This window comes from Haliotis cracherodii, unplaced genomic scaffold, assembly GCF_022045235.1.
Source record: "Haliotis cracherodii isolate W230 unplaced genomic scaffold, xgHalCrac1.p SCAF_4, whole genome shotgun sequence".
NCBI classification, from domain to species: Eukaryota; Metazoa; Mollusca; class Gastropoda; order Lepetellida; family Haliotidae; genus Haliotis; species Haliotis cracherodii.
In genome coordinates this window covers 73,242,338-73,262,612 of record NW_027266297.1, presented here as the reverse complement: position 1 = coordinate 73,262,612, position 20,275 = coordinate 73,242,338, and the positions used below count along the sequence as shown (strand labels likewise).

The 20,275-nt window shown below is 42.0% G+C and overlaps 1 pseudogene; it reads right to left on the bottom strand.

Annotated features, from left to right (window-relative positions):
- Positions 1–1,744: 1,744 nt before the first annotated feature.
- On the bottom strand, positions 1,745–19,742 carry LOC139479651 (uncharacterized; annotated as a pseudogene).
- Positions 19,743–20,275: the final 533 nt, after the last annotated feature.

Sequence of the window (20,275 nt, the reverse complement as noted above, 5' to 3'; positions counted from 1 at the left end):
TTTTTGTACCACCACGCTCCTGGACATTGTTGTGCACAGGAATTATCGGCAGCATCAAGGTCACAATCAAGGGCTGAAAATGCCTGACCATTGTGATAAGCCATCGAGTCCCCTGCTGAAGTCCAGACATGTAGAGCATCCTGTTCTATAAGGCCACTGCTTACCTTCACACCGCAGGCCACCTTAGCCCAGACATGTACAGCATCCTGTTCTATAAGGCCACTGCTTACCTTCACACCGCAGGCCACATTAGTCCAGACATGTAGAGCATCCTGTTCTATAAGGCCACTGCTTACCTTCACACCGCAGGCCACTGAAGTCCAGACATGTACAGCATCCTGTTCTATAAGGCCACTGCTTACCTTCATACCGCAGGCCACATTAGCCCAGACATGTACAGCATCCTGTTCTATAAGGCCACTGCTTACCTTCACACCGCAGGCCACATTAGCCCAGACATGCAGAGTATCCTGTTCTATCAGGCCACTGCTTACCTTCACACCGCAGGCCACATTAGTCCAGACATGTAGAGCATCCTGTTCTATAAGGCCACTGCTTACCTTCACACCGAAGGCCACTGAAGTCCAGACATGTAGAGCATCCTGTTCTATAAGGCCACTGCTTACCTTTACACCGCTGGCTGCTGAAGTCCAGACATGTAGAGCATCCTGTTTTATAAGGCCACTGCTTACCTTCACACCGAAGGCCACTGAAGTCCAGACATGTAGAGCATCCTGTTCTATAAGGCCACTGCTTACCTTCACACCGCAGGCCACATTAGTCCAGACTTGTAGAGCATCCTGTTCTATAAGGCCACTGCTTACCTTCACACCGCAGGCCACATTAGTCAAGACTTGTAGAGCATCCTGTTCTATAAGGCCACTGCTTACCTTCACACCGCAGGCCACATTAGTCCAGACTTGTAGAGCATCCTGTTCTATAAGGCCACTGCTTACCTTTACACCGCAGGCCACTGAAGTCCAGACATGTACAGCATCCTGTTCTATAAGGCCACTGCTTACCTTCACACCGCAGGCCACATTAGTCCAGACATGTAGAGCATCCTGTTCTATAAGGCCAATGCTTACCTTTACACCGCAGGCCACTGAAGTCCAGACATGTAGAGCATCCTGTTCTATAATGCCACTGCTTACCTTCACACCGCAGGCCACATTAGTCCAGACATGTAGAGCATCCTGTTCTATAAGGCCAATGCTTACCTTTACACCGCAGGCCACATTAGCCCAGACATGTACAGCATCCTGTTCTATAAGGCCACTGCTTACCTTCACACCGCAGGCCACATTAGTCCAGACATGTACAGCATCCTGTTCTATAAGGCCACTGCTTACCTTTACACCGCAGGCCACATTAGCCCAGACATGTACAGCATCCTGTTCTATAAGGCCACTGCTTACCTTTACACCGCAGGCCACTGAAGTCCAGACATGAACAGCATCCTGTTCTATAAGGCCACTGCTTACCTTCACACCGCAGGCCACATTAGTCCAGACTTGTAGAGCATCCTGTTCTATAAGGCCACTGCTTACCTTCACACCGCAGGCCACATTAGTCCAGACATGTAGAGCATCCTGTTCTATAAGGCCATTGCTTACCTTTACACCGAAGGCCACTGAAGTCTGAGACATGTTGAGAATAGTCTTCTGCAAGACCACTGCTTACATTTACGCCTGAGAAGCCCAAGATATGTAAGAATATCATTCTGCAGGGCCACTGCTCAATTTCAGAGCATATTGTTCTGCAGGGCCACTGGTACCTTCAAACCAATGAAGGCCGATATGACTTTTTGTGGAGCATAGGGTTCTGTAAGGCCAGCCCTCACCTTCACATCACTGTAGTCTGAGATGTGTAGAAAATAGCGTTCTGTGAGGCAACTGCTTATCTTCACACCAGAGGAACCCGATATATGTAGAGTGCAGTCTTCTGTAAGACCATTGCACATTCGCGTCACTGGCGCCACTGACGATATGTGGAGCAAATTATTCTGCAAAGCAAAAGTTTACCTTCAGGCCACTGGAGTCTGAGATATGTAGAGCACAGTGTTCTTTAAGCCCACTGCTTACCTCCACGCCAATGGCGCACAAGATATTATGAGCATAGTTTCTTACCACAGTCGCCACTGAAGCCCGATATATCTAGAGCATAGTGTTCTGCAAAGTTGCCGATGAAGAAGTTTTGGTAACGGGCATATCTGTGTTCCCCTTCAAAGTCCTCAAAGTCGATACGCAGCTCGAATTGTCGCCCTTGGATGATGCGCCGGATGTTCTCATTGCCTATATCATAAGAACATAACTGGAACAGATTAACGACAGACAAAAAAAAACTTTGTTGATAAGAAATACTTGGTAACTCCAACGACATGTGTGAACGTGTCCGTGTGCGAGTGAATGGTATAAAACTCATCTGTCCTATATAACTAAATGAGGATCGGGTGTTTGGTAGGTTCTGTTAACTATTTTGTCATTCGACAGTAATGGAAATTGGCACAGGCCCGGTATCTCAAACCAGTTGATGCCAAAAGTATCTTTTTTTTGTTTTTTGGGTTTGTTTTTTTTGGGGGGGCGAGTGTTTTTGTTTTTTGTTGTTTTTTTTAAATTTTTTAATGTTGTTTTTTTTGTTTTGTTTTTGAGGGGGGGGAGGGGGTTTTGCTATATGATTACAAACTAGGAATGGTTTTGCCAACCACGTCAACTTTCACTCACTAAATCATGAAATTCACAACAACAGTATGTAGCGGGTAACTAAATTTCAAAACATACATGCACGTGCAGCTCGGCCTTTCAAAGGACAAGGTAACAAGGATCAAGGCCCTCTTTGTTTAAAAGGATATGCAGTGAAACGTTTAGAAATTGTTATTTAAGTTTTGAGATGTGTTCATACCAATGAACTATACTTTTTTATTTGAATACATGCACATTATTGATAATGTAACTATAAGTGTATAGGTAAGGCTCTCGAAAGTGTCAAAAGTCTTTGATTTCCTTTGATTAAGATAAAAAAAATAAAAAAATGTGGTAAAACATCTTGGGTTACAGATTTGCTCATTTGCTAAGATTTTAACCTAAATTTCAAAAATTCTGTAAAATTCAAAAGCTATAATGACGGGGGAAAATATCTGTGCTTCATATCCTTGGGACAAACGGGGGTTACAACTGGGGGCTACAACCGGGGGTTACAAGGGGGGCTTACAACATTTTATGGGGAATTACAGTCGTATCGGACGTACCCAGATGAAATAGGTCAACACACTAGTTTCCGTTATGCAGTCACACAGGTAAGGGTCTCAGATTTCCAACAAGCTCCAAGCGGGGGACACCAGTAATGGGTTTTACACAGAGGCTACCCCACCACCCCTCTGAGCTTGCGGCAGGGAAAAGGCCCACCCAAATGTTGCGCGTGCTATTACAGTATTCTTGAGGCAGCACAACATAGCTGTACTGTCATCGCCGGCTGTTTCTCCAGATGTCTGCCCACAGAACATGTCTGGGATGAGATGGAACGACGCCTAAGGCAGGACCAGAACCGACAAGTAACGCTCTATCTCTTCGACCTGCGGATCTGTCAGTTGGAGAAGTTGGATCTGTGCTTGACATTTGAAACAACACACCAGGCTGTTTTCAATCATCTGGTGTAAATGCGCCACACCTGCTTCACCTGAATCAACGCAAATGGTGGTCACAGCCGATATTGATATTGTTAGCTGAGTTGTTACGCCACTCTTCTTTTAGGGCCCGCGGCTGTGTCTCCTGTGTCCAGGTGTGGGTCTTGTAAATAACATGGTAATGATAATACATTGATTAGACGAATGAGCAATAATTTTGTTATTTCCAAAACCATAACATGTACACCATTTTATATGAAGTTACCTTTTCCGTCAGTATATTTGATCATTTGAGGAGTGTAAAAAAGAAATAGTTTATTACCAATGTGTTATCATGTTCACACCACGATTAAGACTGTTCCGAAATGTTAAAATTGACATTTTCAGTGGGCCCAAAAGGGCCCTTACCCTACTTCCTCCTTTCCAAAGCTTTCAAGGCCTAAACTCTTGTTCAATATGCCCTTATTCTAAATTGCGGATATGTTATGTTTGAGGCAAGAAAAGGCGCAATGTCGGAATGTGACAGTCATACTGTCAAAATGCCATTGCAACACTGGTTTAGTGTTTTACTTCTAAATGTCCCGAGGGTCAAATCAAGCGTACGTCTATCCATATGTTTCACAGATTACTTGCACTAACTCACCCAACCAGTATTCCCTTTCAAGATCACCGAAACCGTCTTTGTACTCATCCCAAGTTCTGTAGAAATTTTGGGATCCGTCAAGTCGCCTTTGGATCACCTAAATAAAAATCAGTGTTCTGTTAATGCACATTGAATATATTGAGGTTATCACGCGAGTGTGTTTGGGGATGGTAAATATCCTGTATTAGGAATAAACATTGTACTTAGCTAGCCTTGGCGAGAGATCAGGGGAGCGAGCCGGCCAGGGGATGACATTCACGTTGTTTTGTTGAAGAGAATCCTGAACAAATCGAGCAATATGAGGCCAGGCGTTATTATGTTGAAAGGTAATGCCTGGGCCATGACGACGCAAAAACGGTAGAACAACAGGGCCGATGATCTCGTCGCGGTAGCGCTGTCCATTGAGATTCCCCCCTACCACTATCAAACGGGTCCTCTGTCTTGCTGTAATCCCATCCCATACCATAACGCTGTCGCCCCCGAACCGATCTTCTTCCATGACACAATGATTGACGTAACGTTCACCTCGACGTCGGTACATTCGAACTCGTTCATCGCTGTGGCTGAGGTGAAAACAAGACTTGTCAGTGAATAGAACTTGTCCCCACTGCAAGGCCGTCCAGCGTAGACCATGCTTGACGGTGGTTTCCTGTCAAACGGTGGTCTTCTGGCGACAATCCTTGCACATCTGAGGCGACGACGTACGGTTTGTGAAGATATTCGTCGAAGGCCAGGGATGCTTCTTGCAGTCACCGTTGCTTGCTGGAATCGATTTCGTAGGTGTGTTGTTCGAATCCAGAATCCAGTCTTGTCGATTATTTGTGACGCGTTGTCTGCCACTCCGAGGATGGTCTCTGACTGCATTCGTCTGTTGCCAACGTTGCCATAAACACCAAATGGTGTTTCTGTGGACGTTAAATTGTCTTGCAACATCACATTGACTCGATCCTGCTTCAAGCAAACCAATGGCTCGCAGACGCTCATTTTCGGACAGGCGTGGCATTTCCTAATATTGAATAATTGCGTAATTTTTTATTTTTTTTCAATGCATATGAAATCCAGTTAATGCACACGTTTTACACCCATTCTTGAGTCGTGAAATGCATGGGGCGTGCATAAAAGTCTTTTGCATGGAAGGCATGCTTTTCTGTAGCAGTTGCGTTTTTGCGACTTGACTCCATACATGTACTACAATATTGAAAACCAAACTTTACTTTTGTTGGAAAATACACTTAAATATTGGTGTCACAGGAACCTTTGTTGTTGAGTATATGATAAATATTCATTATTGTCACAGGGACGTGTGTTTGTTTCAATCGTGATGGAATCAAGTCTTGTATCTTACCGTCCATCCGCCACCGTTGTGAGTCAGATCGCAGTGAGCTAAGATTGGACTTCGCCCGTCAGGTGGAGTGATGGTGTAGGTGTCATCGGCCGTTGAAGAGATGTTGGCTTGAATCTCACTACAATCGCGGAGATCTGCACAGACAACATTAGACCCTGACCACTCAACCGGACACGAGTACAGGACAGAATATTTCAACCATGTTCGTTGTCATTTCCATTGGAAGCGTTCGTAAAAGAACATTCTTATCAAGGAACACTTAAAAGTAAGGTCGGAAATGCTAGAAAACGGTATGTTTTATAAACATGATACCCAGTTCGAATAACAGGTATATGTCGTTATTCTTAAACCGTACGTTTACAGCAACAATGACGCACATTGGGCACATTTATATGAAACAAGCTAGGACTCGGGAATCTTTGGGGATATAAAACAACTTCTGATGTATTGCATTTAGCGACGTTTTCCATGTAGCTTCTAACTGGAGTGACCACCAGGTAATGAGAGGTATATGTACAGGATATGCTGTGATAAGCAGCAGACTAACATAACCAACAACAGGAAATGGATAACAAGTTGTTATCCATAAAGTGTATGTTTCTTACTTGCTTACCAACTTCTAGAATGCCAGTCAAACAGCACGTTATAACGGGAGTACGAACTATGTTTGATTTATTTATTTATTTACAGCCAAGAATTATTTTGTTGTTTCTTTCATAAAATGAAGGCGAACTATGTTTTTAGTAATCAAATAGATATACTTCTTCAAACATATTAGTTAAGCAAAAGAGGAAAAATCCTTTGATGGCTTTCTCTTCTTGAACGTTTGTTGTAGTGGTCAAAATTTCATCGTTTTCTTTTAGCTTCTAAAAAGGGTATATTCATTTTTCGCTTCTTTGCAATTTGTAATATTCCTATTCCGTTTTAAATTCTAAATTTTGTATTAACTAGTCTTAAGCCACTACCCTTCTAAATATATAACAAGGGGAGGTAAATGCTCTGGAGTCAGTTTTTCAAGCCATGTGGTAGCCAGAAGGCACATGTCCAAGTCACCAAGTCATATTTTTGGTCTAAAACAATGGTAAGCCAGTTTCACAATTTCACACCAAGCCTCAAACACTTAATGTAAATACAATGTTACATTACATACATAATGCTAAACTTTTAGTAATTCTCTAGTGTTAGAACTGATAATTGTTTCACCTGTGTGTGTTAGTTCTTCTGTAGAAGCTCACCTTGCCTTACTTGCCCATGAAGTTCAAATGTGAGCCTAGTCCTCTTGAAGTTAATTATTGTTTAATATGTGTAGACATTTAATTGTTTGTCTTGTTAAGCACTGAGACAGCTTCTCATCTGTTTCAGTCAATCTGTATGTGGACTGTATGTGCAAAAGAGCAAAAGAAAATAGATAAGAAAGAATGAAAGAAACCAAAATAAAGAATTAAGAACACAAGAGACTTGGTTATTACATTTGTGATGATTTAAGGCTTGAAATCTTAATTGTTGACGTTCATCAGCTGATGAAGACATGGGCAAATTTCATAATGGCCGAATCGTTTTATGGTAAATTTGCTCACGTGAGGCACTGTCTTTATCAGCTGAAGAACGTCAACTTCAATGCTTATAGTTACATAAATCAGGACAAACAAAAACAATTTATTTAAACTCCAAACTTAATTATTTATGTTAACTATGAACTTTGTTAACGCGAAGAGTTGCTTTATATCACTTGGTCTTACATAAGACATAAAAATGGCAGCTTCATTCACTTGAAATAGAAGTAAAGCTGGACTTGGAATGAATTCAAGATCCGGTAGATGCTGAAAATAGATTATTATGAACGTTCTGTGAACTTTGTGCGTGTCTTTGAGTCATAATCAGGCTTGATGGGCAAAACAGCCTCTCGAAGGCTTCACTCAGCTTCACCACCGAGGATTTCTCGTCCAGCTCCAACATTCCTGGCAGGTGCTAACTGGCTTCCAGTGCAGAGTCAGAGACATCTATTGTACCATCAGTTGAATTAATAATTGAATGCCTTCTCGGTCGTTCGCCCGTATATCTAACGATCCACGTCTGAACTGAATAAAAGGACGTCTTATGTCTTTTCATGTTTATATGGATACGCATTTTTCTGGTTGAATAATTCTCTTTAAAGTTATTGACAAGTCATACTTTGAACTCTTTTCTAGAGATAAAAGGCATTCTTGGTAAAATATATTTATAGATTGTTCACGAAATTGTTTCAAAACGGGTTTAACATCACCAAGGCCCTAGCCATGAGGACACAAAAGGTATCTAATATGTGATGCCCATGTCACTGTTACGTCCAAATGTACAAGCAAGTTATAAGCAAGTTTGGGGATTTTCGGCATTCATCTCTTTCAAGAATATTTAACCAGTATTTCAAACATCTAATTTGGGAGTTGACGTGAAACGGTTATCTGACACACTCGCCATAAATCATACAGATAAAACAAATCTATAGGCTTGAGAGATGTAACTTTTCGAGACAATTATATCACTGAAACCCCATAATTCCGATTCATATAAAAGGATTGGTTGAATTTGGGAATCAGATATTTTGTTTACTATATGCGGTGTAAAAGCTCCCACTTTCTTTAAGTTCATTGTATGGATAAACATTACACCAAGATGTGTCATTATGATTCAGAACATTTACACATTAACCATCGCAAAAACATCTTTCATTCAACCCCACCTGACAGCCTCTTCTGAAAAAGACAACATTTGTTTCATCTTATTGAACTGATAATTTGCACTCTTTGGTGTAACATTCTTGAATGTTAAGTTGCTTTTGTAATCCAACTACAGATTTGATACTAATATAACATCATCGGCAAAAAGAAGCATCTGAGAACATTTGAATACCATATTTACCGTTAGCCATGTAATTTCATAATACAATTCACTGATAATAAATGATAACAATATCCGGCTCAAGATACACCCTTGTCGTAAGCCAATATGGCAGTCAAAGAAATCAGCTTCATCGTCACTACATGGTTTGATATTTGAATGTATAACATTTTATCTGGAGTACTTTTTCCCTGCAGACCTGTACTTCTAATACAGTGCGACAGTTTCGGCGTCAAAGGCTTTTTTAAAATCTACAAAGGCTACACATACTTTGTGTTCATGACATGTCCTTTTTGGGTTATTGCATATAATGTGATATATCATGACGTTGAGTCATTTTTCTGAATAGTCTCTCCCATATTAGCTCAATTCGTATCACTGTCAAACATCCCATTAAAACATTAATGAAAAAAGGCATCATTTCAAAATTGGAACATTTTATCCATTCAACCACAATATAAGGACCAGCAGCCTTTCATCTTTTAGGTGCATTATGGCGTCCTGAGTTTTGTTTTTTTATAATAGGTTCACAATCAGTGTAACATGAAGAGGAAACATCCAGAATATCGGCTAGCACGTCACTGTCAGTGTGGATAACAGTATCGTTTGAAAAAGGCTTTCATAAAATGAATAAGTCCCTCGGCTTTTGTAGAATCTTTTGAATTTTAATGCTTATTTATAAATGAACGTAATTCTTTCCAAAACTGGTATCACTGAGTTTTTTAGCCTAAACACAAGTCAGATTAATATTTCCTAGAACAGGATTTGTATTGGTTTTTCTTTTTGCAGTAGATATTTCTATCAGTCTATCGTCTACGTCCAAATGTTCTCAATGCTTTGTTAGCTTCTCGTCTTGCAATCTTACATTCGTCACTTAATGGTGCCTTAGTATGTTGATTTTAGATAAAGAATCTACGATAACATAGATGATATCATAAATAGCCCCATCCTTGTTCAAATCCAGTTTACTCAGCAGAAGTTACCAGGTTACCATCTTTTCCTTTAGACTGTTCAAACATTTTCACAAAGGGGTTCATTCCAAAAAATTGTTTCTTTAAAACAACCAAATGTCGGCTTATCAGTTGCGTTGTTCATGTTTTGGAATTTACATGTTTATTCTAATGGTAAATGATCGGACTCTATATAACCTAATATAAACAATTTTCTGGGCTAAAACACATCAGACGCCAAATTTAGTAATAGTTGATGCTTCATTATAAAAAAATATTCAAAAACGATATTTGAAAATGACAAGGTAAAAGAAAATGGACTTAAAATTCTGCAGACACGTTTATCATGGGTGTACTGTCCAGTATTCGATCACACCCGCAGAATCGACGTCGATTACTTTTGAAGTCCCGTGCTATACACATGGCTCATTACCGGATGTGACCTACTCCAGCAACGATGTAGGCCCTTACACGACGTCGAACTGAGTACACGAGTCTCCTGACATCCTGATTATACGTCATTCTTCCTGCAGGTATCCCTCGTCAATGGCGGCTGTTTCCGAATCCTGCGTCCAAGTTGGTCCCAGTTCTATGGGCGAGTGGTCCGGTGATCTGGCTGGCCATTGTAATACGGTCACGTTGTTGGCGTTCAGAAAGTCGCTAGTTACTCGAGCTGTGCGAGGGGTGGCGTTGTTCTCACAGCGTCCATGAGTGTCGATGCAGGAAAGGCAGTACCACAGGCCGCAAAACCATGTCAATGTAACGACGTGCAGTGAGATTTCCGTCGATGATGACCAGATCTGTCTTCTGTTCCCCGCAGATGCCACCCCAGACCATGACACTACCACCTCCATAAGGCTCCACTTCTTGGACGCAACAACGTGCCGACCGTTCACCATGTCGTTGGTAGATTCGAACCCGCCCATCAGACTTGATGAGGTGGCACCTACTTTTGTCGCTTGAGAGCAGTCTTCGCCAATTTCTCTGCTGCCACTGCTGAACAATCCTGGCCCATCTCTGTCTGTGACGTCGGTGTAGAAACGTTAACGTCATGCCCTTGAAATGTCAATAGGCAAGGAGACCATACAGGCGTAGTCGTCTAGCAACGGTCCTTCCGCTAACTGGATGTCCAAGGTTGTTTGCGGAAGATGTCGTCACAGTTGGGAATCTGGACATTAGGTGAAACACCCGTAAATATCGGTCTTCCTGTGGGTTCGTGACCTTGGGTCTTCCACTCCTCGGCCTGTCTGCAGTAGTGCCAGTTTGCCTGTGGCGTGTGACAAGTCTGGCGATAGTGCACTTGAAGCAGCCCATGATCTGTCAACGAGCTCCTGCATCGCTCCCATTTGCAAAACACCGATGGCCCTCTCCCTCTGCTCTGCGGTTAGTCGAGGCAAGTTCGTTGTTTTAAACGGTTTCATGTGATGAGAGAGTGTAATCCTGCTCATGCTTTAAATCAGAATTTCATGCGGGAAACATTGTGCAGATTTTGCATTATTTAGTGTTAAATTCACTTTTCTCGCAAATCACGTGAAGCGCATGCACATGTTCACAGGGAATAGGAAAGCTGCATTCCAGCTATGTGTTCCCAACTGTTTTCGTGCAGTTTTGGAAAATTGACATAGATAGATAGATACTCATGATACCTTTCTCTCTTTCTCTTGCCCGCTAGTTTATATGTCTTTTTCCTCACTAAATGGGACCCGTGAAGATCCGAGGTAGAATAGGTCTTCAGCAACCCATGCTTGCCGTAAAAGGCGACTGAATTTGTCCAAAGAGGCGACTAACGTGAGAGGCTCGCTGACTTGATGCATGTAATCGATCTCAATTGCATGGATCGTTGCTCATGATATCAACCACTGGATTGTCTGTTCCAGACTCGATTATTTACAGACCACCGTTATATAGCTGGAATATTGCTGAATGCGACGTAAAGCAACAAACCAACCAACCAACCAACTCACCAAATGGAACTTTGTATTTACCAAAACCATCATCAAAAGATCAGTTGCAGTTCAGTTCACCTGTTCATATCACCACAAAGAACTGTGTAACAATCACCAATTTCACAAATAATCAATAATCACAATTATCATGCTGAAACTGGTGGTTGCGGCGAGGTGCCAAATGAGGTATGGCATGTGGTCTCAAGACTTGATCAATGAACCGAGCTGCTGTGACAACATTGTCTCTCCCTGCACCGATGTTCTGGAAGACCACAGAGCCGAACCTCTGTGCAAGACCAATTCCACTCCACACCATGATGCTCGAAACACCCCACGAGTCTCTCAACAACACAAGCATCCGAATAACGTTCTCCACGGTGTCGCCAGACTCTCTGCCATCTGGTGTTGAGATACAGTAACGGCTCTCGTTTGAGAAGAGGAGTCATCTCCACTCCTGCTGGCGCCAATGCTGGTGCTGTGTTGCCCACTGAAGACGGTCTCGGCGATGACGTGGTGTCAGAATGGGTCCCAGTTGTGGCCTGTGACAGTGGAGGTGTCTGCTCGTCAGTCGTCGACGCTCGGTGTCCACACTAATGTGTCGCTGGCGTGTCCCCATGGTCTGGCGAGCAGCATCCACAGCAGTAACAAAGCAGTCTTGAAGATGCTGTCGCATAATCTGACGATCCTGACGTCGGGTGGTAACCGTTGGTCTTCCACTACGTGGTCGGTCATCTGTAGTTTTGGTGGTCTGGTACCGTTGCTGGAGCGTGTATATGGTCCTTACGTGGACTTGCAATGCATTGGCTACTTGCCGGGCGGTTTGACCAATTGGCAATCGTCCAAGGGCTTGGTGTCGCTGATTTCTTGTCAATCTTGGCATGTGGTAGCAATTCAATAACGAATGAATGTTATCCGATTTGGGTGGATGTTCAAAGGGCAAGAAATGGGGGAACGCATGTGCATTTCAATTTGCACGGAACTCACGTACATCGGGTTACCATGGCCGTGGCCGTGATGCGTATGGGCGATCGGTTTTATTGTCATCTGCTTTGTTTTTTTATCATCAAATTTCATTTTTCCGGACAGGGTAATGTAAAATTATAGGTAAAATTGTTCTTTCAAAAATGGTACATGCTGTGAAAAAAGACACACGACTATTTTTCCTGAATAAATTATAAAGAGGCATAATGGCTTTCGACGCCTGAACAGCTAATTGCTAGACCATGACAATCTAGAGGAGAACATCAGACTCAAATATTTATAGAAGTGACTACACTCCAGGCAGGCAAACCAAGAAACTATTTTTCATGTTTTGCAACAATACCACCTTTTCTAAAAACTATAGCATTCTTTTTATTCAGATTTACTTCAAGACCCCAATTTGAACAGTTACTCCGTAACACATTTAACTGTTTTTGCAAGCCATTTACACCAAAAAGGACAACATCATCAGCAAAGAGAAGGAGCATAATGCCCATTATATCTTGTGTTACACATATCCCATGTTGGCAACTATTTTGCAGCTCTATAGCAAGTACATTTATGAAGAATATAAACAAAGGACAAAAACACAACCTTGTCGTACACCGGAGGATGTTGTTAAGCACTCCGTACGTTCATTTTGACCTTGATATATGCGCTGACTGATGCATACATGTTTTTTAAAAGTCAAGAACTGATCTTGGTCCTCCAAGACGAATGGCGTCAAATCCCACGTGACCTCATCAGATGACCGACTTTTTCTGTGCGTCGAAGAGTTTTTTGCGTGTATTGAGGCATTTGATGGTCACACACGCTACTAATGACGTGTTATTGAACGTGAGCGATTGTTTATGTACTCTGCCTATTGTCCATGATTCTGAAAGGTCTAGTTTTGTACAGCACCCAACTTTGGGGGGCTCTGACGTCATTCTCGGTCGCGGTATGATCGTCATTTTCAGTGTTGATTTTGTTGATATATTGATCTTCTTACTTCGTGCATGTATGTTTTGTTGTTTTTGAGCAAGAGTGATTTCAAACTCTGGTAAAGTTTCTTTTGGACGTCAGTTTATAATACGGTAATAAGATATATATGTTGGTCGCCATGTCAAAAGGTCACGAAACGTGACTCCTGCCTAAAATCTTACCACCTGTCAGAAAATACACTGCAGATACCACACCAATTGGACTTTTATAATCCACATGGGTTATGATTGAAGCCAATGAGTACCCAAGTCTATTCAAAGTCTGAAAAGGGGCTTTTTTCTTTTGTGGTGTGGTACAGAACTGGTCATGAAATGTCATGTTGCGCTAAAACATGCAAAAATGTATGAAGTTGGACTGCTTGAAATAAGTCGGCATGAATCTATGACTCTTAAATTCCAAATTATATCAGTATGTCCTAGATGTATTCCGAAGTTTTTGCAGCTACATTGATTTTTTTTATTGCCGCTTTTAAAAGCTAAGTGTTCATCAAAGATTTACATCATCGTTTCCTCGCAAGCTATCGATGTCTCCTCTTCTACTTCGCCATGGAGAAGGACATTATCTCGTCGACTAAAGGACTCCAGTTCGTTCATGTCGTCACCGATCTTAGATAGACGTTGTACAGAAACAGCATCAATATCTGTATACAGCATGTCATGATTATGTTTCAAGTCGTGATATCAGGTTTGATTGGTGTTACTGTTACCTCCAGTTGACCACATTTAGAGCAGACTGCGTTCACTTCACTTTATAAAACAGTAACTTATGTGCTAAAGTCCGACATGACGTCGCGAAGATCCGTCAAATTAGTATCACTTGTTTCTTAATGTTTCTAAAAAAAAAACATTATAATTATAACCACATTTTACATTACCCAACTTAACCAGAACAAAAACCAAATGAGTTTACATACTCCGAGCAACAATCTCTAACATTTCGAAAGTAAGGCTTTCAATATCAGAAACCTATGAAATCAAGAGATGGTCAAGCCCAGACCCAGTTCCTACCCAACTTACCAGCCTGCTTGGTATATTGTACGTAGTACTTGAACCCTGGCTGGGGATCCATGTAACCCTTGCTTGTGTATGTCAACGGATGAGCTTGACAGGATCCAGTTTTGAATTGTGGAAAAATGAAGCACATCCTTTGTGTCTTTTGCACCTGGATGCACAACTAGCCAATAGGAACTCCGTCTTCATCCATATCAGACTGGAATTACGGGCAAGTACGTCTTGGAGGAGCTATAACTTCCCTGTCCACATTGACAGGTGACTCTAGCCACAAGAACAGCGGCTATGAACGTTGCATGAAGGACATGATGATTCTGGACACGACCTGCCCTCGCTAACCAGCCAGCAGACCTTACTCGTATGATGGCCAATTTAGTGAGAGTTACTTGCAACTGTCCTATCGACCAATGACGTCAATAGGTGTCTTCAGTACTGGACTATAAGTATCTATACGTTCAAGATGAGTAGGTGCACGCACTTAAGAACTGACGTTCACTTGGTGTGAGTTCATTGGAGTATGAACCTTCAAAGAGTGAGGACCAAACTTTATGAACGTCGGAGCTTGCGACGATGTTTCACAAGTTTGCATGTTCTTACGATGACATTCATAAGTTGGACATGTAACTAATGACAACATAGACTGGATAAACATAACTTCTAAAACTTCTAAAACTTCTAAAACTAATACGTACGTATACGTTTTGCATTCTCAAACAGTTTTCAGTAATAATACACAATAAGGTTGGTTTGACCTTTCTGTATTCTGTATACAGATTATTGTTTTTTTTCTCAAGTCCTTTAATCAGTGGCTGAATTAAAATATAATTTACATGTTCATTTTCTCAGTTGGTAGGATGACATATAATAATATATATTCTAATAAGTTGAAGGCAAAATAATAGCGATAAGCACCAAAAGCAGTTCCATATCCCATGCAATTAGCAAGGTAGAGACACTTTCATGTTTCGGCGGCCATCTTGAATATTATTAAATGTCAAAAGATGACGTTGTCATCAGTTAGTGTCATAACTAACACGTACATCAATACACAAACTTTATTTCCTAATTATGACATAGTTATTCTCTGCCGTGGTATATCGGACAAATGACACATTTCCTTGATTGAACGAGAACTGGCAGATTTTCCGATGTCATCGATGTCAACACTCTCCTACCCAGTGTTCCTTGCGGTCAGCCCAGTACCTCTGTCACAGGCCGGTGATTTGTGACGACTTGTCACATCTTACACAATCCACTCAAAATATTGAAGATATTTTTCATCTGTTTCATTTTTTATAAGTCATGAAATAGCATACTATTTCCATTTGCGTATTTATCCTTTGTTTACATTGGTAAACAATGCTCCACCGTGTGAGCTATCAAGCAAAAACAATAGTGGTTTCCGGTCACGTGATCGTAGGTCGTCATCTGACAGGGAGTTGACATTCGTAATGACGGGCAATATGTTTCAAACATGGCATCCACGAATACTGATTAGGTTTCCAGAAACGTTTTGAAGCTAGGTCTGATTTTAGCCTCAATTTGCATGTTTCCTCGGATTTCAATTGCCAACCGTCCTGTGCCACTCTCCCAAGAGTTGCAGTTAACCTAGTACTTCTGCCACTGACCAGCGAGATGTGATGATTCGTCATAGGTCTTCAGCAACCCATGCTTGCCGTAAAAGGCGACTATGCTTGTCGCAAGAGGCGACTAAGCTGATCGCAAGAGGCGACCATCGGGATCGGGTGGTCAGGCTCGCTGACTTGGTTGATGCATGTCATCGGTCCCAAATGCGTAGGTCGATGCTCATGATGTCAATCACTGAATTGTCTAGTCCAGACTCGATTATTTACAGACCGCCGTCATATAGGTGGAATATTGTTGTGTGCGGCGTTAAACAACAAACAAACAAACATTAAATTGTTGATTGGAATCTGGCGCATTATATAAATGGACTTCTTATGGTTAAAAGAATTCTTTACTCAGTCCATTCACGAAATTACAGAAATTACGATATTGAAAATTCTATACAATAAAATGAGCATTTGTTATGTAATGGTCAACTTTTATTGAGAAACTATGAAGAAAAGTTCAAATCTATTTCCCTTTGCGTATTTATCCTTTGTTTTCAATGTTCCACTTGGAGAAATCGAAGTCATACGGATAGCTATCGATACGGTCATTTTGATGTGTGTATGTATTGTCACTTTCATTCTCTGTTGCAGGGGCGGCCGGGTAGCCTTGTGGTTTTAGCGTTCGCCCGTTGCGCCGAAGACCCGGGCTCGATTCCCCACATAGGTACAATGTGGCCCCCGCCGTGATATTGCTAAAAGCAGCGTTAAACCATACTCACTCACTCACTCACTGTAGTTGCATATAGCAATGATTGTGGAAAACAGTATGTAGCTGACAATGCGGGGCTTCCAGTAGTCGGGCTGCTCAGGTCTTAGAATTAGTGCGTTTCATTACAATCAAGAGACGACTGGTGTACTGTGGTCTTCTCATAAGGTATCGGAAGTGCAGATGATACATTCGGAACGTGTCTGTGGTAAATCGAGAACCTACAAACAATTTTGACATTACAACGCTTTAGTTCAGTCGCACTGAATAAAAAATCTCCTCTTCTGAAGTCCAGTAGCAATGTGCAATAAAATTTGAAATTGTGCCTTGTATGATAAATAGAGGATATTATATGAGTGTTCATGTCATACTTTGCTTACGACACGGGTGTCTGGTTCCGGTATTTCACGAATGAAAGTGAGTGTGGTATGCATAGTGAGTGAGTGAGTGAGTATGGTTTTACGCCGTTTTAGCAATATTCCAGCAATATCACGGCGGGGTCACCAGAAATGGGCTTCACACATTGTACTAATGTCGGGAATCGAACCCGGGTCTTCGGCGTGACGAGCGAACCCTTTAACCACGAGGCTACCCGACCGCCCTGGTATGCATAGCATGACATGAAACATGAATATAATGTTCTAATTATTACCGAAGACGATGTCTACATACAGAGACGAATTTAGAAATAGAATCACCACCGCTGCCCTAGAAATCCACAATCTTCAGCTGAGACGTCATGTCTATTGTGACGTCATTCATGATTGATCTGAAAAAAAGATCAGTCCAAATATTCAGGAGGAATTTCAGAACTTCAGTAGCCTCTGTTAGGCAAGCAGAACATTTTAAGACACAAACAGTTCGAGTTCTAACAGGCTCTATAAGGGTGCTGGGACACACACACACACACACACACACACACACACACACACACACACACACACACACACACAACGAATTTGAACTCCAATAAATAAGAACAAGCTGTCCGTTAGAGCCATCACTCAAGATGCCTTAACTCGGCCCAAACTACAGGTGTCTTCTTTGAAAAGTGTTTACTGTTTTCCAGATTGTACATTGCTTTTCAAACACGAGATAACATTTATTTGTTAAACATGAAAACCAGACATATCCTCCGTCCTTACCTCATCATGACAAATAAAGATTTGGAATAGGTCTGATTTACTTGATTTCCTTGCCAGTCGTGACGATACAAATAGCGCTGCCCCTCAACTTGATGTCCTCATCCTCGATGGACCTGCTGTTAACATGGGGAAGCTTGTGGCGATCAAGACTTATGTGTTCTTACTGTATACTGCAAGTAGTCTACGGAAAGCCAGTCTAGTAGACAGTCTAGTAGACAGCATATCAGATGAGTACCTGACTGATGAGACTCCACAAGAACTCTTGGAACGAGAACCAATTTATCAGTATTGAGGAAAACAAAGTCGAGCTGCATTACCTTCCTTGTTCAACAACCATCAAATAGCCTTTTCTCTTCCACTGATTTACCTACCTAAGACAGAAATAAAGGAGACCAGTTTCATATTTAGATATATTCATAAAGATTCATAGGGACAGAACTGTATGACAAGTCAACTTTCCCTTTGTGTCGAGCAATATTCTTTCAGCTCCAACATTTGGTCTTTCCATTTTACAATTTTTTCTTTCATTAAACATTTACATGAAGTTAAGAGAAAATGAAATGGCATGCGTCATGGTCTGTCTGATCTATTGGACACAGCGAAGTATATTAATTTCATTGTATTACCAGCCATTCACATTGCAATCTATTATTTATATTCTGTGTACGAAATGAACAGAATCGTGACTGGACAACAATTGCCTTGTTTACTTTAACCTCTCTCTAGGCAACAAATAAACATTTACTGTTTTACCAAAATTGTGTAAGTAGTGGGCGTTACCCTTCTGATGGTACCATCACTGGTGTTCAGTGTACCATTCATACAATGTTCTGTGTCGACAGATAATCAAGACTGATTCTTCTCTTATTTATTTACTACAATACGTGCTCCAAAACGAAGAAATGCAAACATAAGCTTATAGTGCTGACCCATCTTATACCAATGAGCACTTAATTTGTCAAATTGAACTTTTTATTTGGTCATTCCTTGTAACGACTTGGTTGAGGTTGAGTGAGTGGTGGACGAGTGGATATGGCGCTGACAACAGTCCACAAAGATTTAACTTAACATACGATCAAATGATTCTGCATAGCCCATGAAACGCAAATCGGCACAGAGAATGGCGTCCCCTTTGACGACAGGGACACCCTTGCCCCCAATGTACAGACCACTGTGAGAGATACAAACTAGGAATGTTTTTGCCAACCGTATTAACCTTATCTTGCTAAATCAAGAAATTCACAACTACAACTTCAGCAGTCGAGATGGTCCTTCAGTCTCATTAACCTGTTGTCCATTTCCCGGGACACACGTTTTGGGGAAGGGATCCAAGATCCAGCTGGGCACGCTTTGCCATCTTCCAGGTACTTTATGTGGGTCACCAACAGGAAAATGTTAGGAACGGCCTTGGAGATCCTGTTTTTCAGTTGATGCTACCACCCCTCGAGGTGGATGTTGTTGAGGGGTCCAATACCTCCATAATGACTCTACACGCGCCCTTAGAACCTGGCGTCATAGTCAACCCAGTCATGACGTCATGTAGTCATTGAAGGATCTGATCTTTGACGGGGTCAGGGCCTTCCTCCATCACTGCGATCCAGGCGCCAAGAACTAGGTCAAGTTGCCGTAGAGAAGGGATGCAGTTCATCTGACATGGGCTTGCACTGACGGGTTATCCTTGTAGTGGACACTGAGGCCCCTCTCGGCTACATTCCTCCAGACAGCTTGGGTGAAGTGGAAGAAACACCCACGGATGTCAGCATCTGAATACACTTCTTCCACTCCACGGATAGCTGCCACTCCCAAGTCTGTCTGGATTGTCAGGGGTGCAAGTGTGAAGAGCCGCATACAGGTTGCTCGTGTCCGGTTAGGCAACAGTGCAAAGCCAACTGGGTACATCGTAGCATTTCCCATACAGTGAACAGGTATAACTGGTCCCTTAAACTTGGCACACACAGAACGGATGTGTGTTCGGTTCCAAATTCAATTTAGTGGGGTTAAATCTACAAGTAACCTAGCTCTACAACACAGTATGTTTATCTCCTAATTGGTTCAATGTGTTTCCAAGTGCACCGAAATTCCGTTCCCCTTGTTTAATATATTCAGCAAAACTTCGGCGTATCCCCTCTTATCATAAGCCCCCTCCCGGAAGCACCCTTAATCTACAGCCCAATCTATAAATGTCAATTAACACCTCCTTACGTCGCCGGATCTTACGTATGTACATGCACGTGGGTCAATGACGCTGCCCCACGTTATGTAATACCTCTGTCTACAAAACCTGACTGACATGGTTAGTCAGGGAGACGGGCCCAGATCATCGACTTGTGTGAGTGACAGAGGGGCTCTCCCAACCGGGAACATTGGCCGGTAGAGCATCCGCACGGAGAGTGAAAGGTCCGGGGTTCGATCCCCGGCCGCGTATTACCAAA